The sequence below is a fragment of the Lagopus muta genome, chromosome 20 (assembly GCF_023343835.1).
Source record: "Lagopus muta isolate bLagMut1 chromosome 20, bLagMut1 primary, whole genome shotgun sequence".
Lineage (NCBI taxonomy): Eukaryota > Metazoa > Chordata > Aves > Galliformes > Phasianidae > Lagopus > Lagopus muta.
In genome coordinates this window covers 7,524,247-7,546,976 of record NC_064452.1, presented here as the reverse complement: position 1 = coordinate 7,546,976, position 22,730 = coordinate 7,524,247, and the positions used below count along the sequence as shown (strand labels likewise).

General features: G+C 42.0%; 2 long non-coding RNA genes across 2 annotated transcripts; both read right to left on the bottom strand.

Moving 5' to 3' along the window:
• Positions 1-4,280: 4,280 nt before the first annotated feature.
• LOC125703090 (uncharacterized) lies at positions 4,281-15,511 on the bottom strand. The gene is made up of 9 exons (XR_007380760.1): positions 15,270-15,511; positions 14,474-14,573; positions 13,697-13,813; positions 13,103-13,200; positions 11,527-11,977; positions 9,408-10,415; positions 7,847-7,915; positions 7,463-7,736; positions 4,281-5,685 (listed from the first exon to the last, which is right to left on the bottom strand). It is a non-coding gene; the product is annotated as an uncharacterized LOC125703090 (long non-coding RNA).
• A 2,145-nt stretch (positions 15,512-17,656) lies between these two features.
• On the bottom strand, positions 17,657-22,090 carry LOC125703095 (uncharacterized). The gene is made up of 4 exons (XR_007380767.1): positions 21,967-22,090; positions 19,879-21,117; positions 18,384-18,601; positions 17,657-17,802 (listed from the first exon to the last, which is right to left on the bottom strand). It is a non-coding gene; the product is annotated as an uncharacterized LOC125703095 (long non-coding RNA).
• Positions 22,091-22,730: the final 640 nt, after the last annotated feature.

Sequence of the window (22,730 nt, the reverse complement as noted above, 5' to 3'; positions counted from 1 at the left end):
CACTGTTTAAAAAGTTCTTCCTGAGTCCCTGTCCCCATTCTGCACTCTGGTGAGTACCAGAGCCAGCCACACCACCTGGCTGCATCCATTCCCAAGCATGCCAAGCTTTTCTCTAAAATTAGGACTGTTGTATTTCCCGTGGCTCCACTATGATTACTCAGCACGCCTAACAGAGCCTCCCAACTTCCTCAGATCTCCAGTTCTGAGGATTCAGCTGCACATAGATCTCAAGCAGCAGACATGCACAGCACGCTGAAGTTACTCAAGCTTTCAATTACATCCACTGTCAAAACTCTGTCTTAACCATGTCTAGCTACTGCTGCCAAACACGAGCTCTTGTACTTTCTACCATTAGATTAAAGAGCTGTTATTATCACAGATCTCTTCTTCAAGTAATCTTTTATTCTTCTTCTCAAACAAGATAAAGAGATTAAGAGTCTAAGTCTCTCTTCAGATGGCATGATTTTCAAATCTTTCTTGTAAACCTTTTCCAAATCCTTTCCACTTTGCCAACATCCTTTTTGAAGTTCACGTATCAAAATTGGACACGCATTTCTAATAGTTAAATAAGAGCACTCTGAAGCTAATTAGAGCAGTTCTATTTAGCAGTTTTCCATTTTACAGCTATGCTTTCACCACTCATTGCCTTTGGGCTGCACACGCTCCGTTTGTCTACGCTTCATTTGAATTGGGCTTTCTTCAGTGGGAAAAAAATGTAAATGCTTGCTTTCAAGCACAGTTTAATTTGTGTTTGTAGTAGTTCCTACGCAGGTCCATTACTTCAGCTTCCAAAATGAGGTGTATTTAAAATTAAAACAACGAAATAATCTCCTAACATGAGAAAAGAAAAAAAAAAGAGTGCCATGTGGCCCATTGTAACACAGACCACCCATTTTGCAATTGGCCAAAAAGTCCAAAAAGTAATCCATGCTCACAGACAATGCTGCATATGCAGAAGAAGAATCTTGGCTTTGATGACTTGAATACATCAGGCTACAAAGCGGAAAATCCCTTCCCAACCAGCAGCACCATTCCAGTTGGCCATTACGTTGCACAACTTCCAGGCGTTACTGGAAACTTTTGTAGGCAGCCATACGGCTATAAAACATTTGCCCATATTTCACGGGGTGATCACACACCTCCCTGTGGTTGGCCCCACTCCACAGCTCTCTCTATGAGCAGCACTGCTTACTGACAAATTCCTCTCAGCCTCCAGAGCCCCCATGGTACTGTCCTGAATCAGAAATGCCACAGAGATCAAATCACGAGAGGCATTTGTGCCACGAATCACATCTTTCAAGCTCAAAGTCAAAGCTGCCGATGCATGAATCGCACCATCCATATTTTTGCTTCCCACAAACACATTGGCTGGGTGTCTTTCAAGATAATGCCCTCTGCACCATCGCAATGTGACTAACCACAACACGGGCCAGTCTTAGCAGCCATATCTTCCTGAGCTTTTAACTGCATGGAATACTTAACTCCACTCACTGTGATGCTAAAAAGGCTACCAATAATGTTAAGCTTACAAAAGGGGAAAAAAAGCACAAGAGGAGGTTAAAACAAAGCCATAACTCTAAAGGGATGTAGCAAACAGTGTCAGCAGGAGATTCCAGGTACGCTGTCAAGCATTAAAATCTCCATTCTCTCCTGGTTCTGAGAGTCATTTCCATATTCACCCACTGAAGACAGTAAAAAAGCATTAAAAGAAGGAAAAAAAAAATCAACAACCTTTCTACATTTACATGAGTGCAACAGTGAAAAACAACGAAAGCAGTTTGGCATTTTTATAAGACAGTTCAAATAAAAATTAATGGCACATGTAATAATAATTCCAAGAGTATTTTGCTTCCATTTATATCCAACTAAGAGACAATTTTTGGTGCGTTTGGTTTTATAGCTCTGCGTATAGGCAGCAAAGTAAAAATTCTGCACATGGGAAAATAAATAAGTGGCTATATGACTGGTTGACAGTAAGATTTGTAGAGCTAATTAGTTCAATGAATAGGAAAGGCACTCAAAACTAACAGCTCATCAAATAGTTCTTCATACGAGAGATATCTGTCACCCTGCCTACACTGAATAAATATTTTCTCTGTCTTCCAGAGATCAATGCCAACAGAAGAAAATAAAAACAGAACTACCCAAAAACCTGTGCTGTGGGCCAGGCTGACCCCACTGACTTCAGCTCTGTGGGTGGAAAGGTGACTGGACAGGCCAAGCCAAAAAGTACCTTCTGCCCCAGCCAGAAGCAGCTTTCTGTGTTCCAGCATCTTTCAAGCTCAAAGTCAAAGCTACTGATGCACCTTAAATTCTGCCATAAAAATAGTGCTTCCAGTCCTAGCCCAAGGCCAACGATGCAGCCCGAGGAGCCTAAGGGATTTTGATGAGTCTTCCAGGCACTCATGTGCATGACCTGTGTAATACTTGGAGCCATGAAACATTTTCCAGGGTTATTCTTACTTAGAGAGGTGAAGAGAGCTGGCTCTTTAAAGGGCTTAGAAATACTTCTTCCCTTCATTTAAATTAAAAGTCTGCATTTGGAGAAGCCACCAGCAGAACAGAACTGCAGACATAATGCAGAAAGATTTGAAACTGGTTCAGGATTCAACTGAGCCCAAGAGCCATAGTGCTCCTATACTGCTCCAACCCTAAGGGGCTTTGCAGCCTGGGGTCTGCTCTCAGTACGCGATCCCAATTTTGATCTCCACATTCATTTCCTGTATGCAAAGCCAGGCCCAGCTCACAAACCTCAGATCTATTTCAGATTCCATTGGTGGATGCAAAGACAATATGTATCTATTTGCAAATTATCTCAAGCAACATGTAAATCTACCCCAGCACTCCATGGCTAATAACAAGCCAGCACGCTATAGCTCAAGCCTCCACAAGCCAGCTGCCAGGCAGCCTAGGAATTACAAGTTTTCAGATATCCATAAAACATGTCCTGTCACGCAGTGCAAGAACTGCAAGTCCTGCTGTTCTGCATTAAGTCTTTTCTTGCATGGAAAGAACACACTCCCAAGGCACATTCATGTCCTGGAAGAAACGGCCACTCCTCATGCAGCGATTCTGAGGGCAACTGATTTCCATCACAGATACAGCAGTGTTGCTTCATCAAACAGAAATGAGCTTGAGCAATTGTTTTTCTTTTTGGGAACCCAATGGGAAAGGCAGTGCAGATTAAGGAAGGAATCATGTTTCGAACTCAGAACAGACTGAATGATAAAAATCAACGCTGTTCAAAGAAGAATAGTGATAACACACAATTCCACCTGGGTTTTTAAAAGCCACATATATCGCCTCGTTCAATCCCCTTCTCTTTAAAATTTAGATTCTCCAGGATAATGTTATTTCCTCTGGAGGAATACTGTATGAAGTATATGAGATAGGCAGGAAGAAGAGGAGGAAGGTTGGCAGTGGCTGGTAGGAGGGAATTGCTAGCATAGGCACCAAGAGAGAAAGCAGTGCCCCTGGAGGACCCTGACAGCTACTTTACATCTGGTCATAATTGAGCCTGCCCTGTCTCTAGCAGCTCCTGCCAACTGATATCAGCAGAACTGTCCCTGTAACAGAGAAATGCAATAATGCTAAATAGTCTAAAGTAATTCATGGCTTATACAGTTTTATTATTGATATTAAAGTAAACCATCTCTTCTTCTGGCGAGGAGTATCTCTAATTGATTTGAAATTGTGATAAACCTATTATTCAATCAACTCAGTTTTGCAAGCTAAATTGATATCTGAAACCATTCCAAGAGATATAATGAGAATGCAGTAGCTACATATTTTAAAAAGCAGGAAAAGTAAACCATCTGTTTGCTTTTGTATAGTAATGTAAAACATATCCCTGCCATCTCTTTTGATTTTACCAGTGTGTTCCTTTGAAAAACAACACAGAAGAAAAATGCTTAGGCTATTGCAGGCTTTCATCATACTCCCCAAATCTTAGTGCTCTTTTAAAGCAAATCATTACAATTCTATTCATCTTTTATGCCTGTAATTCAGAGTTTCAAGCACAGTCTTGGATAGAAGGGCCATTTGGGACACAGATAAATTGATGAAACATTGGCTTTGTCTTCTAAGCATTTGAAAACGATGACATGCATTTTGCTATTCAAACAGTTCTAAAACCGAGGAGCAGTAGTGAACGAAAGCAGAACTGAGTAAACACACATCTGAACAGTCATTTGTGATATAATTTTTTAATAATGCATCATCAAAACTCCCCAGGCTTGCTATTAAAGCATCACAGCAGACAGCTTCCACCTGATGTTGAACTGAGTCTTGAAAACGTGGCACAAAGAAAAGGTTAATAGCTTCTGTATTACTCTCCTGGTGCTAACACTGCTCCACTGAGCCTGGTGAGCAGAATGGAGAAAAGCCACATTCACTGCTAACACCATTCCTGACAAGTGGTTTCTACCACACTCACCCCTTCACACTGAACTCCTGTGTGTGAAGAGCTACGCCATGGTCAGTGCTGCAGCTGTAATTAAGGTTCATTGAGTTTCTGTTTCCATTATGAAGCCCAGCTTGTGAGGTTTAATAAGTCAGCAGTTCCAATTGCATGAGCCTGAGATTTGACAACCAAGTTATCAGCAGAAATGCACAGTTAGTGCTTATCTGTTTATCAGCAGCACTGTTCAAACCCACTCGGGTGGTGCTGGTTTGGAGATCTAAAATCATGGTCTTTTTCGTGTGTCAGAGGGCTTCTGAACACCAAATCTTCCTCTGGGAAAAGCAACAACAGGTGTGTTTCAGCAGAAGTATTACTAATGCTGCCAGCCCCACAAGCTTTGGGCTTATTCCCACTGCTCCCTATTTATTCAAACAGTCTCCAGTGAACTGAGTTATTAGTTCAGATGCACGTACACCAAGAGCAACAGTCTGGCGATTCAGAATGTACAAACTTCAGGACCTGACTGTATCAAGAGCCTAAAACAGACAAGGCTCATAAGAGACCCAGTACAACTTCCCTGGGAATTCAAGGACTGAAGTGTTTCTGTGCATCTTACCAGCACAGGACTGGGCATCAAAGCCAGGACCAGAGCAAGAGTCAGTGCCTGTGCCAGCAGCTGTTTGTGTAAAACCAGAAAATACACCTGCAAAAACAGCAGGGGATCCTTGATATCCCCAACACCAATCTCCTCTTTTGGATACAAAACAGGCCACTATCCCACTGTGGTTCTACTGATTACCATGCTACCCAGGTCCAGCCTCACAGGACAGCCTCTGTTCTCAGTATAAAAAAAAAAAAAAAAGCAATTAATTTCATTCTGCCAAAGAAATATTTCAAGTAACTGAAATTAAACACAAGTAGAAATATTTCCTCTGTTTTTCCCCCTGCCAAAGCATTTTCATGTAAAATACTGAGAAAAAGGGAAACATAGTGGGCTTTTTTGCAACACAGAGCAACGCTGAGTTTCATTGTAGTTCCTAAGGACTGGAATTTTTAAAGCTGTGTATGTAGGTCAGGTACACAGGCCTTGCAGAAATGCAACTTCCCTGCGTTATTTCTGAAATGCCTGCTCTGAAAGAAGGCAGATATGGACATATTCTTAGATGGTTCAAATCAACACAGGCCTTTCCCCTTGGATGAAACACCAGCTGAGAGTTGACAACGTTCATCTTTTCAAGTGTCAGAGTTTTGGCTTCTGCACAATGATAAAGTGCTGAACCCACCTGTGGAACGGAGAAAACGAATTCATTTGTCACAATAATGAAATCTCCAGCTCCAGAAATGCTTCTTTCTCTTCTACTCAAAACATTCTGTGACCCCAAGTTGTCTCAATGGGTCTGGCAGAAAAAGTTGGCATTCACAGCACGGTCTGTGTCTGGCCCAGATGGGAGAAGGCTTGGGATATGGAGGTCAGACATCTCAGGGAGCTTTATGCAGTTTTGTGTACGTTGTTTTATAGACAAAAGGCAGCACAAAAGCCTAACACTGTAGGTATAATGAACCTTTCCACACTGGAGCACCTGGATATAATCAGGAATAAAGCTGTTTATGCAAGTCAAGTTTTCAATCTTCAGTGTTTCTTGTGAGAATTCAGAACGCATTCTTTCAAGACAATCTAATTATACCAGTAAAGAGAGAACAAAAGACTTCAGTTTGGGCATTCATTTCTCCTTCTTCCATAATCACACCTTCTTTTGTTTTAGTCATGATTGTGAAAGCTAACAATGATGAAGCACCTCCAAATTGAGAAGATGAGCACGTATAACTTGCTAGACTATCTTCAGCATGTTATGTAGTGTTCAATATTGATTTTGATTCAACTAGACTTCTATTAGAGTTATCTGTTCTAGCCAGCTGCCAAATATACCTGCTCAGTAATGTGTCCAAATTCATTAACAGTTTTGTTTTAATAATATTTCATTTTAAAGTTTAATTTTATCCACACATTAGCTTCCTATTACTTATGCAAATAAAAGCTTTATGGCTATATTAGCAATAATTCATTATCATTCCCTACTGGCTTAGTGAAGGAATTTGCAACTTTGGAGTATATCCAGAGCTTTTAATTGAAGATACTAAGGGAAGCCTACATTTAGTTAAAATCATTTGCACATAGAAATTAAATATGATTAGCATAAGTCTCTAAAACTCTTTCCAGACTCAAAGATAGATCGTGATTTTCCTCGAGCCCTGTCTGGAGGGTGGTGTATTAACACAGAATCCAATGAGCATCTTAGGGGAAGGAGGCTGTGGTTCTCACAGTTGGCATCTGAGGTAGGAGAGCAATCTGCTTATTGGAAGTTACTTCCCACTGTCCTCCATCCAGCCCTGTTTTGGCAGAGGTAACATTTGTCCCTTCCTCACATGTTTAGCTCACATTACCTCTAAGCAGACAGTGAAAGAAAGGCAGTAGCTCTTCCCATAGCAATTTCCCTTTTGGGGTACTCAGAGTGGTAAGTGCTAACATGAAGGCAAGGAATAGTTAGGGTTATATGTCACCATATGAAACCAGCTGTGCTTTCGTCTTTGGGAGAAGGAGCGTGTCTTGGTGCAACTTGATTCATTTGTGTTGCTTTACATGTCAAAACCAGCCCCACACAGAGAACTTACAATAACTATATACATATAGAGTACTAGAAACACATAGAATTGATAGCACTTAACTACAGTGTCTCTCCTTAGAGGGGAGAGAGCTCTACAGCTGCCTAAAAAGAGTTCGAGGTGAGGTGGGTGTCAGCCTATGCACCCAGGTAGCAGCAATAGGATGAGAGGTGATGGGCCTTAAGTTGCTCCAGGAGAGGTTCACATTGGATGTTAGGAAACATTTTTCTCCAGAAGAGCATTGCTGCAGTGGCACAGCTGCCCAGGGAGGTGGTAGGGTCACCATTCCTGGAGGTGTTAAAGGAAAGGGGAGATGTTGTGCTGAGAGATATGGGTTAGTGAGCAATATTGGTGGTAGGTGGGCAATTGGACTAGAAGATCTTAGCGGTTTTTTCTCACCTTAATGATCCTACGATCTGTCAGGCATCACCAAGGCAGTCTTACAGGGTCAATCTTCTGTTCCAAGTATTTGCATCTCCATTTCAGTGCTGGAGGACTGGACCTCCCCACTTCAGTTCCAGTGGTGTTTTTTATCTCAGAAACTTACAAAGGAAATTGCATTCAGCACACTCCTGTCTTTGTGCTCCAAATGAGCTCTTGCACAACAAACTGACTCATGTTTACTTTATTATGTCCCAAGTCACAGAAGGACTGTAGGTATCTTCCCCATCTCCTACAGAAGAAGATGTTTTAATTAGCCAATTATATTAGTAAAAAGCAATCTAATTTCTAGGCCAAACAATAGCGTGGCACAGATATTAAAATCAAATTAGCAAGGCATACCAGTGTTTTCCTCCAGCATGCAAAGGCGACCTCCTGCACAGATAATGAGCATTATGTCTGCATGGCGATCTGTGGCAGTGAAATACACAAGCAGTGGTGAGTAATGAACACGGTAACAGGTTTAAGAGTTTCTCTCCACTGTCTCTCTCCAACTTTTAATCTAGCTTAGCAGTAATCGTGGTGTGTACTTTGCAAAATATGCACTGTGCCAGCTTGTTCTTTACTCACAGCAGCAAGTTTTTGCTCAAAGCAGAGACTTCACGTGGATCCAGGATGATGGGTACTTCTGATTGCCAACTAGTGAAAGCTGAAAAGAATCTTTCAAATTGTGCTCAGAATTCACCTTTGGTGATAGGAACAGAATGAAAATGACTTTGTCTGGGGAGTAAAAGCAGACATTTACTAAACAACAAGCTGCTTTGGAAACGCATGTTTCCACCTTCCCCAAACAAAGCAAAGAGAAGCCCACTGCTGGCTGCCTCATGCCAGCAATCCACGCATCAGCCGTGCTCCCTGACAACAGCAAAGTGATTCTCTCTGAAAAGCATCGTGGATTTGTCTGAATAAGACATTTATCCCTCAAAGGCCAGTGTGGTAGAGCCCTCGTTTTGGAAAAGCTAACAGATCGATCCTGCTTAACCCCTACACTCGGAATCTTTATTACAACCCTTCACAGATTCTGAGGTGTAAAACCACCTCTAAGCAAAACAATAACAAAGTCTGCCAGGCAGGGAAACGGATGGAGTGGAAGAAATGCATTAGCACAACAGCTGCAGCAGGGATTGCCTGAGCTGAGCTCCTGAGCCCATTTCTGCAGCACACCACATGTCTCATTAGCTCCAGCCCTAAAGTAGGGTTGGGCTCAGAGCTGGAGTAATTGTTCCCCTAACAGCATGTGGCAGCCCAGCAACACCCAGCATCAGTGCTGACACTGTTCTAACCTGCTCTCATGTATAAAGTGAACAATTCCACTACATGAAATGGTAGCTTTTATGGGTGCAGCATCTCCACGTTTCTGAAACCAAACGTAATCTCTGCTGTAAATCAATGTAAGAGGAGTAGGGGGCTGCTATGCTTCCCTGGCTGTTTGGTGTTGGTGCTTCTGGCTGGATTTGTTGCTAAACTGAGAGTGTTTACAGTCAAAAAGAAAGGCAAAGGAAACACAAAGGATTTCACTGCTGTTCTGATGCATCTGGTTATCTTCTGAAGTTAACGGATCTCTGCTTTGCCTAAAAGAGCATAACGTCCTATCATAATTTTTCAATCCAGAATTCCTCCCCCTCACATGGAAGAACTACCTGCTACCCCATAACAAACAGAAGCACTACCACACCTGTCATGAGTTGAACAAAGATCAGCTAAAAACTCAATTCTCTATATGCTTCTTGTAAAAAATGCATAGAGAAGTACCTGGCTTTTGAAACTGCTGAAATTCAAACGTAGGTCCCTTCCAGTCTGAGCCATTCTATGTTTCTATGGCCCCAGGACTTGCTACAGTTGCTACTGCTAAACATTTTCTTAATTGGCCATGTCCAACCAGGGATTAACACTAATTTCTTACCTCTTATGAAGACCACAATGTTTCTTCTGTCTGTTGAAGACCATTTCAGTACATCATTTCTTTCACTATTTGCTCATGACAGTAAATAAGATATTCTGAAATCCCAGCTTAATAATTCTGCAGAACTTCTGGTGCAGGGGATGTGCCTGTCACCTCTCTTTCAGCCACGTGGAGTTATTTGTGCACTCAGAATCCTTTGTTCCACTTTGTTCCAATCCATAACCCACTGTTAGGCCGCATTTTCTTCCTTGTCATCTTTGCTCCTCCTTCAAGTCAAAACGGAATAGAACAGATATGTCAGGCCTGGACTCTGCAATTATTTAAACTAATGCTTGCACATAGGAAAGGCTGCCATGGGAAGTGACAATTCCTGACTGCATAAACACAGTTTCTGATGCAACAAAATAGCATTTGGAAGCATTATGGATGGATGTTTCCAACATTTCCATACCCACAGATCCCCCAACCCACCAGCTGGAATGGATTTGCTCACCAATCCTCACAAACCCCCAGTTAATTTGACCAGGGCAACTTTGCTACAAACACCTGCAGCACCTCTGTCACTTCCTCAGGATGCATTGCTCCTGAGCTTACAGAAAGTGATCCTTGGACAATAACCAGCTTTCTTGGGCCCCTGCTTCCCTTCAGATCCCTTTCATAAGGGATTCTACTGCACAGATCCTTTATAATGCCAACGTCTGTTCTGAAATGCAAGAGAGGAGACTTCAGACAAGACTAGAACAAGACTGGATGACAACCACAGTGAGCAGTCTGCAAAATCACATCCATGGCACTTGGCAGCTACCCAAGTACTCACAGCTAAAGTTTATCTTCCATAATAGCACTTTTTCTTGCAATGTGACCAAGCCTTCAAACTGATGGCAAAGCAAGGAATTGTAGAACAGCAAGCACACACTGCTGCTCACGTCAGCTTTTCCTCCATCAGAACTCCACGTCCTTCACCACAGGGCTGCTTCAGGGAGTTCTTCTGCCAGTCTGTGTTCATACCTGGGATTCCCCCAAAGAAAAGAATCAGTTTGGCACTCTCAGGCTTCTGCAGCACAGCCAGCAGCTTGAATGGTAATACAGAGGCAAAGAATAAGCTGAGAGCACAACATCCAGGATCCAGTTTGTGAAAGCTCCAACCATTTGTGAATTCTCCATAATCTAAGATCTAGCACCATGATTTTGAAATGAACTTCCCTCCCCCAGTGTATAGCTACAAAGGGTTTGAGTAAAGAATGCTAAATTACATGCAAGTCACATTAAGAACAATCAGACTCATGTAATAGGGAATCTAATAGTTCATAAATGAGATGCAAATTCATTTTTATGGGTGCACTATAATAAGCCAATTATTTCAGAGCTCTTCAATTATGTGTTTTCAAAAAGCTGAATTGCTTTATATTTTTTTATTATTATTATTTTTTAAGAAGCTTTAGGTTTTTCCATAGCTTATAAGGGAAAGAAAATGTATCTGCCTTGCAAGCAACACCAATAAAATACCAAAACATCTCCAAAACCATGCCAAGCTTCATGCAAGGAGCAACACAAACAGAAAATAAGCCAGTTGGAAAACTGCACTCATAGCAAACACTCAGACAGTGGACTTTCTGTTCCCATCAATTAAAGACATTGAGGAACCCATCCTATAGCAGGCTGGTGCAGGTATCACCATGTGTGAGATTAGATTAGGGAATCTCCACATCAGCAATAACACAGCATGTCTGTGCACAGAATTGGCATTGCAGCTCACTGGCAATAACTTGCTGCCCTCAAAGTAGCCCTTGGGGCTTCTGGAACTCACATCCTGTAATGAGATTTTCCTTTAGAAAAGGAACCAACAACTGGATACTCTTCCCAAAACCTCTGCAGTGTTTGTTTTTTTTTTTCTTGGATATTGGGCACAGAAGAATGGAGGGGCTGGTTTGGTCAAGAAAAAACTAACCTGAACGACTGTGCAAAGGCAGAGCATTCTCACTCGTACACGACTTGCAAAAGAAGTAAAATTGCACAAGAACCCAGCCAGATTCTTTGCAGCCTGTATGGTAACATCTTTTGGTGCTGATATTATCCATGGCCCCAAGAACAATGAACTCTGCTAATACAGATATCCTACCTGAAACAAAGCAGCGCAGCTAGAAAACTTAGACAAGCTTTTAGGTACATCAGCTCTTCTTCTCATGTCTGGAAGAAAAGAAGTAGACTTCAAATTTGCACTGCATTGTTCTTCAGTTGCATTTAGTTTTGATGCTGTTTTTATTTCAGAATTTAAGTAGGTTTACACTCCTAGAGCATACCAGTCAGTTTAAGTCAGTCAGTTTAACTTAGGAGCCTTCTCTTAGTCCACATTTACCATCCAAGAGATTTAGGCATGGGCTTTCCTACCAGCACAGATTTTGCTGTTTAAAGCCCTGTAGCATGACAATGATAAAAGCAGAACGTCTGGTTTTCCTCCTCCCTTTCACCCTCATTGTGAGCCTCTCCCAGTTTTGCTGCCAGGCCCAGCTGAGCACAGCTCACTCCAACACCTCTGACCAAACTCCTTGGACAGAACATCCCAGCAGACCCTGTTTCAGAGCAGAAGCAGAAGAAGCAATAAAGATAAATTACAGCACAGCATTTTAGATTTTCTAGAGGCAATACAAAATTGACGTTCAGATTTAGAACTAATTGTTTAGCTTGGAAAACAATTTTTGACCAACGCTCAGAACAAAGCACATCAGAGCTTGAACACATTGCCATGTAAATCTGCCTGAACTCTTTGCAACTGGAAAACGATCCTCATTTTAACAAACAAAAAAAAAACAAACAACAAACTTATTCAAACAAGGAAATATATATAAAAAAATACTGTGAAGTGTCTAACATCTGGCTGCTCCAGGCATGCAGACACCCAAGGTCAGGCTGGAGGGGCTCTAGCACATGATGGAGCTGTGGGTGCCCCTGTGTAGTGCAAAGAATGGGACCAGATGGCTTCAGGGGTCCCTTCCAACTCAAACAAGTCTACGATTCTATAATCCAGATCAGAACTTCTGTGATTACAGGCTGTGAGGTCAGAGGGTGCTTTTATGAAGAATGTTCCTTTTAGCAGAGCTATCTACAAACACAGCCTCCAAATCAGCAGCCAGTTGACCTTCTGGACAGAATAATTTCAATGGTATTTTGGGCTTATAATGCTGTAAACCATACTGTAAATACATACATCAGTCTTAGGTAAGAAGCTTAATAATAAATTAGATTTTTTTTTTTTTTCATTGAGCTGAAAGGCAATGCAAGTCATAGCTTTATTTACAAAAGGTTAAACATTTCTTTAATTGGATTGCTGGCATTTAAGTGTGCAGCGGAATATTCTTCAGCAGTGTCCCTTTTATTTGTGACTGGAGAAGTGCCTAGAGAAATGCCAAGGGAAGATTTCATTTTAATAAAAAAGAGAAGCTTAAGATCCCTTTGGAGGCTTATGTTACATCTCAAAACTACCATGAACTAATGAATTTAATCTAAAAGGTCCCCAACCACAGGGCCGAAGAGAAATTACAAGACTGGCTTAGCTTGACCAAGCTGTGCATGTTAGCAGTTGTATCTTAGTGCTTGCATCCTGCAAAGAATGCCAACATAGTCATTTCAAATACATTTTAAAATGAGAAATATGGTTGAGCTACAGCATTCTAATAACACTTCTAAGATCCACTCACGTCAGAGGCTTGCAAGCTGAGTAAAAGGAAAAGCTGCTCCTTCCTCCTCCCATGAGTCAATGCTTTGGAAGAGATTGCATGCCAAAAAATTCTGCTGCCTGGAAGAAAAGCAGCCCCTTGTTGGCTCATATTGGGGTCAAGCTGAGGACCCAATTCTGCATGGTGCTGGAATCTGAGCACACTCAGCCCTCCTTGGCTGAGTTATTATCTCACAGTTGTTATACGCACAGTATGGAAGTCTCCTGGGAGAGTGGCTAATGTACACTTTGCCTCCCTAGAAAGCAGGGTGGGAATTTATGAGGAAAGAAAATCAGGCCTATAAATTACACAGAGGACCTTTAAATGGAGGTATAAGTTTCATTACTGGAGCATGTTACTGGATGGTCAAAATTAAAAACAGCTTCTAGAAAGCGGACTGCATTTAACTTTCCATTTGGGGGAAAAGAAGAAGAGGAACAATTTCAAACACAACCTTGATTAACTGGACAAATTACAAACGATGACACAGTGAGCAGCGTGCAAGTTATCCACTGTCAGGCACTTCTACTTTAACATCTCATTTTGCTCTCTGAAATGTGGTAATTAGAGCATTACCTTAATAACACTGATGCATTTAAGAGACAGAATCCACCTGGAATATATTTTTACTAATGCCTTAGAACGTGTGAGCCTCTAATCCTTGTGCAGTGGTTGAGTTCCAACGTGCTCCAGCTGCAGAGGCCAAAGAGAGGTGATTAGAACATGAACAAGGAAACTCCTACATCAAGGTAGGATTGCCTAACTCTTCTAGCAAAGAGCAGAGCAGCAGCCTTCCCCAGCTACAGACCATCCTGAAGTCTTGCACTCAAACCTCTAAACCTGTAACAGCCCCTATGTGGGAAGGACCCTCCACAGATGAAGTTCTGCCCCCCATTTCACCAACTGCCTGAAGTATTTAAAGGAAGATGAGACACAGATCAGAGCACGCCATCTCTTTTCTCACCAGATACCCATCATCCCACAAACACAAAACGAGCCAAGGAAAATTTTCCTGTCTCCCAGATCTGCAGTGTGGCTCTACTGTTTCAAGTAGCAGCTCCCAGTGCTGAGATACGACAGGCCCATTTTATGAAAAAGTGAGTAGCACATCTTTGTGGTGCTACAAAAAGATGGAGAAAGGGCTACAAATACTCTTAACCACTTAGAAAACAGCAGGCAAATCAAAACAGTCCATGAATGCATTAAATCAATACTCCACAATGTTTAAGTCACTAATGCAAGTTTTAAGAATTTCCAGTTGCAGCCCTCAGCTTTCCAATTCTATTCTCATCCTCAAAGAGTGGAAGTCTCACCAGCCCCAAAATAAAGACATAAGTTTATTTCCACACAGACCTTCAAACAGAACTGCTGACAGCCAGCTCTTATTGGAATGGAAGAATCCATATTCATACAAAACACTTCACATTCTTGTTTGCATTCCAACACGCCGTCCCTTGAGAAACATTGAGAGAAAGGGAAAAAAAATAATTCTTAAAAATTTGGAATGATGACATCTCACTCCAAAACGTCAACTGTTTTAAATCACAGCTACAATGTTTAGAAGAGCTTAAGACAAAAGTAAAATGCCTCACTGAATGTTAGCCAAGCATTCTTTAAGCCTCCAGAAAATATATCTTTTTCCTTAATTGTTTTTTCTCGGTCATTCCAAAGCAACCTTTCTGGTTTCATCTAAAACAAGAGCAAATCTTTAACAAGACGTTTATTCACATAGGATTTCTTCTCCTGTCCAGCTGTGAATCTACATCCAACAATGGCAGTGGTAGCTTCCCTCTCGTCATGAGAAAAAGTCCTGGCAATATCAATTTGAGTTTCTTCTGATCTCAAGCCACACATTCATTCTTTGAGTCGTGATTCTTTGACTCTACTCACCACGCTCTGCACTGGATTTTTACATTTAATGAGGTTGCAGGCTGCCGTTTTTCACTATCATCCTTAATCAAGTTTTATTGATTACTGGGACACAGCATCAATGGAAAGAACATTACAAACAAATGGAAAAGCTGCCCATAAGCGACTGGTATGTGTTCTAGCAGAAAACAGACTATGTTAAATATATATATATATACACATATATACATATATATGTGTGTATATATATATAAAGTGATATAAAATGTCATTGCTCTACCATTCAATCCAGTGTACTCCTTGTTGTGCACTCCCTGCAAGACGTTTTGATGACCATGAATTATACTGAATCCCTGTAGTCCTGACACTTGTTGCAATCCGTTTGACGGGTAGAGGCTGCAGGTACGTGTATACAGTCACCAAGGGAGAGCTAGAGGCAGAAGCATCACCCACTCTTTGGTTGGTGAGGGCAGGTAAAAATCCTGCTACCCAAAACTGGCTGCCTCTCACTCAGGTAGAAGGAAAGCTGCTGAAGCAAAAGATGGTGAAACACAATGGTTACTTACTTTGGAGATATCTAGAACTTACTCGTACACTAGTGGCACAGAAACCACCTAAGCCAGGTCCTATCATAGGTAACATGCTTGCAGAAAATTAACAAATAATAAAAAAAAAAAGAACAGTTATTCTCATTGTAGGGGATTAAATTAAAATGCACTTACTATTCAATAATAAAATCCACGGGTAGAAAGTAAATTGGCCAAACTTTAAACCCCTCATGAATGGCAGCATATGTACTATCAAGGTAATGCTAGAACATAAAATAAGAGAATTGTGGAACTTAAGATATGCAATGTAGTTGTGCCCAAGGGACTGAGCTAATTAAAAAATCTCTGCTAGCTCTAAAATGTTCATTATTATTTAGAATGGATGTTTGAATGAAAGCAGGGTGACAGAGGTGACCCATATTGACACATGCATTTTCATGAAGAGTGTTGAGAAAGGAAATGAGTACGTTTGCAAGTCAGAATGCCATTAAGCACTGCAATCCATTAAGATACAGGCTCTACCTCATGTTACGTTGTCGTTCTCCAAACTCTTCCCATCCTTTTATAAGTTGCAATTTCCCAAGACAAAGGAATCAGAAAGTCACTCCTACTGTATCTCTAACACTTTCAGCTCGTCTCTTCATTGCTATACATGATTTTGGCATGGGACTCACTGTACCTTGTAAACAAAAAAACCTTCAAAGAAAGCATGGTTGAACTCTTAATTCCCTTATTTCAAAATTCCCAACTGTATTGGGTAAGATTAATGACTAAATATTTTCTGTGAAGAATAAACACCAAACAAAGCATTGCTTGCACGGAGAGGGAAAAGAAATCCTTAATTTCATGTAATTTATGTCTCTGTATGCCATGAAAGAAATGGATCTCTCCCTGTACACCCAAGTAGAGCTGCATGGGCAATTAACAGTCAACAAAAGGAAAACATAACTCTGAATTTCTCCTTTGTGCATTACAGTGATCTGAAAAGGATAATCATATTAATGCAGTTCATCATGGCCATCATTTGCAGGAGATAAATTAGCCAGGTTTAAACAAATAAACCAACTCTACCACAAACTTTCACTACATGTTGAGTGTGTCGAAAAATCTGCGCAATTATCGTGATTATTTCAGCATCTCCCCCACCTCCTTTTAAGATTCTGGTTGCTGTTTGGAAGAAAATCCTTTCATTCTATATTGCCTGCAGATGTACATATTCCTTGTCCTTCCTATAATACTGTTGTGATGCAATGATGTTATCCTGGAGCTCCCCAGTGCCTCCGCAGTGGATGTGATGAGTCCAAGTGTTATTAAGAGGTGGACATTTTGAAGCTGTCTACACTATGGGAGACAGCAAAACAGAGCTTAATCAGGCATGGACTGAGGATCTTTTCCAGCTGGTACCACAGGTGCTGAGCACCAGATTGTTTTGTGACATTTCTGTGCCCTTTGTCCAGAGATATTGAGATGGAAGAGTGGTGCTGCAGTGGCACAGCAGCCCAAGGAGGTGGTGGGGTCTCTGGAGTGCCCAGGAACCATGGGGATGTGGCACTGAGGGACGTGGTTTGTGGGCACGGTGGGGTGGGTTGATGGTTGCTCTTGGTGGTCTTATCCAACTTTAATGATTCTTTATCTTCTGACTGTTGTTTGGCGCCAGGGTTGCAATGCCCGTGTGCTTATTGCCCAGTTTGCAGCTTTTTTTGGATTTTTTAAATCCTGCTTTGTTTTTCCCAACAACATACCTGTATTGGTATCTTTCTCTTGAATTTGCCTCTTTATGTGCACATTAATTGCTAAATGACTATGTGCCATATCCTTTCAGCTGCTCATTAATGTATTTGTAACTATGATATTTTATGGCAATTTAACTGTGGAGATTACAAATAGAAATATCAGCTAAAACCAGAATGATTAGCAAACCAAGATGAATGCTGTGAATTAATCATCATTTCAGACATCACATTAAGGTTTTAAATGTTCATCTTAATATGGCAGATACAAATCGCTGAGGCAAAAAGAGTCCTAGCAATTTTAACTATACCAAACACCAGTCCTTAATCACAAACACACACACTGAAGGTTTTAACTAACCTTTCAGTCACACGTACCTTCATAGAATGACCTCCATGTTTTAGCAGATAGTTGCTAAATGGCCACACAACAGTTATTCTGTCAGCTTCCACACTTCAGTTTTTTGGGTGCTGTGTTGAGGAGTGCATTAAAGGCACAGCATGCACCTGCAGCCACTTCTTCTGCTAGTTAGACCTGAAAGAATAAAGCTCACTTGTCTGCAAGTCTTGCTGGAGGACGACACGTTGTACTTACTGAGTTTATGCAGCATTTGACACAAGGGACAAGTCCTCATTTATTTAAAGGGCCTTGGGTGCTAAGTGTGTGTTTTCTTTTGCAAAATAATGGAGAAAGCCCTTTTCATACTAAACTAACAGATGTGTACCCTGACACCCTCTACCGTGATACACAAATACGTTTCTCCTTTGTCCTAAAACAGAAGCAAACACACACACTCCCCACATTTTAAATTACACAGCACTAGACAGAAAACGTGCACGGTTACTGCAGACAAAGATTAATCTTTCTTTGATATATTCAATACTTCACACGCTCCACATTATCTGGTGAGTATATGTGCCTTGCCTTCAGGAACGTGATGTACTGTGCCATACATCATCGTCTCATTTATTGAGTGCACCTCTGCACATGCATTGGCACATCCCTGCCCAGGGTCAGGATCAAGTGCCAATCTTCTGCCTTGCTTCTCCCTCCCAGCCCCCGGGCTCTGCTGTGCGCCACCACTGCGTGTTCTGTGCAGCAGGATGCCTCCTCACCCCTCTCCTGTACGGTCCCGCGCTGCAGATGAGGTTTCCATTTGCCACATTCACAGGAAGGAGATCGCAGCTGAACCAAGTCAGCTCTGGTTTCAGAGAGATTTTTGGAGCAGAACACACTTCTGGTTCCTACAACAAATCCTTCTTAAGACACCTGCTGTGCCCAAAGAATCCTCTGAGTTGGAAGGGACCCTGACAGGTCATCACGTTCAACTCCCCTGCAAGGTGGTTACAAATAGGAGAAGGGAAAAACAGTCATATATAAATGCAAACAACTTCTAAGGGCATTAATTCAATTTGTTACATTGAAGACACGGGCTACTGCAGGGAAACAGCCTGGAGTGATGTCTTGCAGTTTTTTTTTACAAGCAAAGACCAATTTGCTTCATGTCATACAACGGATGGGATGTTCTATCCTCTGGTGTGATTAGAAAGACTCTCTAACCCCATTTATATCTCTTTCTTCAGTGCACATATAAGAATCGTCGCCTACAGCTGAACTTAAATGGAAGCATGCTGCATAAATATTGATACTTGCTGTGATTAATATTGCTATTTATATTAGCAATGAATTGGGTTCACATAAAAATAATTAGCACAGCATGCCTGGGTATTATTTGCTCCTAATTATATCACAGTTCATTTCACCAACAGCAATGTGTCACCAAGTCAATAACAACCAATGATTAATGCACAGAAGGTATTACCTTAAAATAATACCCTGTGTAACTCCCTGTGTTCCAATGAAATACTGTTTAAGAGCTCATGGCTGAGGAGCAACCAGAGTCCCTCGTCTGCCCTGAGAGCTCTCCTAGAAAACACCTCACGGAACAGACGGACTCGGGCAATTACATCCCAGTCACACCACCCAGGCAGCAGCATAAATATAACAAACATGTAATAAAGCCAGCAGACAAAACCCTCCCCAGAGTCCGCCTCCTGCATCTGCCCAGCCTCACTCATCTCCCAGCTCCCCTGAGCAAGTCATTTAAGCACTCTTTGCCATCTGGAGAACCAGGACACTGCAGCGGCTGCTGCAGCTCTCGCAGGCTAACAGGAGACTCTGGTTACTGGGGTTGTGAAGAAAGCTGAGATTTGGGGACAAAGCGAGTCATTACAAGGTCCGTTCTGTGAGATGCCGGCTCTGGCCTGGATCCAGCAAAGCACTTAAGCACACACTAACCCCTCTGAAAAGTACAGTAACGTTTCTGCTAACTGTATCAGATTAAATAACTCCAAAAGAGAATTAGAAAACCAACAGCTTAAAGGTCGGGCAATTCAATACAAGGGTGGATTCCAAGACACGAGAAGAGCAGTTCTGAGATGTTCTCCAAAGCAGCTTTTTATCTTCAGGCTTCAGATGGCACCTGAGACATTTAAACAGACACAAGTGGCCACACACCAAAGTCGGAATCAAAACCTTCAGGAGGTACAGATTCATATACAGATCACTTTAAGGGAGCGAATACCAAACTTCTTTTTGCTCATCACTTACCACTTAGGACAAACTTGGATGTAGGTTAATACTCCTTGCCAGTAGCTGTCAAACACACAGCCAGCTAACGAACGCTAAATATCCTGCTGTAAATCACCGGATTAACACACTGAGCATCTTCACGGTGTGCTACTGCCCCCGTGTGTAATAAACATTTCTAACAGCAATCCTAGAACGGGGAAACGACGGCATGGCTTTATCACACAGCTGGTGCAGAAAAAGAGATGAAATAGCCTCGTTCCCAGCAGCTGGAAACCAAATGAGAAAAGACTGAGAGAGGATCTGATTTGTGTTTGTAAGGGGAGGTCGGAGGCAGATTGATGAAGCCAGGCTCCTCTTGGTGGTGAGTAGTGTTAGGAAAAGGAGCAGTGACCTAAAACTTGAACATAGGAAGCTCTGTACAAACATATGGAAGAACTTCTGTATGATAAGGGTGACGGAGCACTGGAGCAGGCTGACAAGGGAGGTGGTGGAGTCCCCTATGGATGTGGCTCTGGGCAGCCTGGTCTGGTGGTTGGTGATTCTGCACATAGCAGGGGGTTGAAACTCGATGGTCATCGTGGTCCTTTTCGACCCAGGCCGTTCTATGATTCTATATTCAAAACCTGGCTGGCCACCCATCTGTGTGACCTATTGTAGGGTTCCTGCCTTGGCAGGAGGATTGAACTAAATAGTCTCTTGAGGTTCCTTCCAACACTTGTGATTCTGTGATATTGTTGGGATATGACTTCTTCTGGACCTGTTAATGACAGGACAGTGCTGTCCCTTCTCATTTACTCCACAACTTCGTGTATCTTCAGCAGACATCTGTAACAACCTCAACAAAGCACAGCAAACAACAGATCTTGAGACACTGCAGGTGAGATTTTTCGGGACAGTTCAACTATTACATATAGAATCAAATAACACAAATGCGTAAATTTTCAGCAGAGTAACTGAAGTGCTTGTGAACATCTGTCTAAAAGTGTTACTCTCAAGGCTTAACAAAGTACAGGTTTCTGTGGTAAAAAATGAGCACACTGCAAAGCCTGGTAGAGCTCAAGAAACAGATATTCTAGAGTGCTGGGTACAAACATCCGAAATAAGAGAAAACACACAACTCAATGCAGAAGGAGCAGAAACTCTCCATTCAGATCAACCTCTGTGTAGCAAAGGTCTCTCCCACCGAAAATTAATTGTTTCCTGTCCTGTAGACTTCTCAGAAGCTGCTCACCCACTGATCTCAACCTGCAAATAGAGCTGAGAAGTCAAGGAATAATAAGAAGAAGAATGTCAAAAAAAATATTACCAAGTCAATCATTTTATTTTTACTTCAAGCAAACGTAATGCTTCTAACTTACTGCCTGGATTGCTGACAATAATGTTGCATAAAAACAATAAAAAAGCTCACTTCGTCATTTTGCCAATGTTGAAATAGAACATTCTGAGATGACTCAAAAACGGGAATTACTGCACAAAACAATCCACTGCCTTCTCTTGCACTGAGACCCAGTTTTGTAATCAGCATTTTTTATAAAACAAACAAACAAACAACACAATGGCAAAAATTCCCAGCAGCTGTACTTGGTACCTTGAGAAATGAGCTGCACAGCGCGCACTTCCATTTACAAAAAGAAAGATGAAGAGGATTAATTTTGCTTCTCTTACTTCCTAAGCACATCCCCCAACCAATGCCAATGGAAGCAGAGCCCCATCCTGTGCCAAGACGGGACACAGAGGGCTTGCCCCAGCACTGGCCTTGCAAACCCAATGACAAAAGAATAACTTCCCTTTTTCTGTGTATCACAAGGCTCCCATTCCCACAAACCATGCCCCAGTCTCCCAGGCACTGTCCCATTTCCAATGAGCTGGGAAACAAGTGCAGCATGCAGTTGCTCTCTTTCCCCACGTTGCCAGGATTTAAGAGCATGGGCTGCCATTGCTGGTGCTAGAGTTCTGCTGCTGGGGCTGTAACTCCAACTGATGCACTCACCAGGTCAAGCCAAGGCAGACCCAGTGTATTAAGGCAAGTGTTTGACCAGTCCCTGTGTTCTGGATTTTTCAGGGCACAGAATGAACCAACTCTTATTGCAGATGATAGGGACTCACCTTATTTTGCAGTAGAAGATGGAGACTGAGACATCCCTTGGAAGCATTTGTGATCCCTTTCAAGAAGGCATCAGAGCACCTGTCCCATCTTTAAGTTGCATCCATACCATCCTTGGGCATCTAAGGGCTATACCTAGGGGAGCCACAGAACAATTAAGGAAAGGGAAGTTTATTTACCCACGGGCTACAGAGCAACATGTACCTGCACAGGAAAGCTTCTTTACATTGCAAAGCTTCATTACACTGAGAACAAATGAAATCATTAGTCTAATAAAATGAGATCTATCTCATTTTACATCTCATATCTTCAGTTCAAGCCAAAGGGAAAGGTATTTAGCAGACACTGAGTGCTTCAGCATCAGAACTGAGTGAGCCTCCAGGCTGGACCCCCTGGGAAAACCAGGGCAGCTAATGAGACCTGAAGTTAACATTATACAAATTCACATCACAGCTATTTTATAACTACAGAATGCAACAGGGAGTGCAAGCACTGGACAGGTTACACTAAAACTGGTTGTGAGTCTCCACGCACCTTCCAGATGGCTTTGGCTCACAACAGACCAAGGGCCCAGCCTTGGTCCAGCCACCAGCTGCTCATTCTGAGGGCACAGAAGTGCAGCAAGCAGACACACTTTACAGCTTCAGAGCAGAATTTCATTTTCTGGCAATCCTAAATATGCAATGTCTCAGATAGCAATGAGCACGTCTGCGCCCTTTCCAACTAACAGCAATATTTTCCTACATTCCCATCCTACTCCACGGCT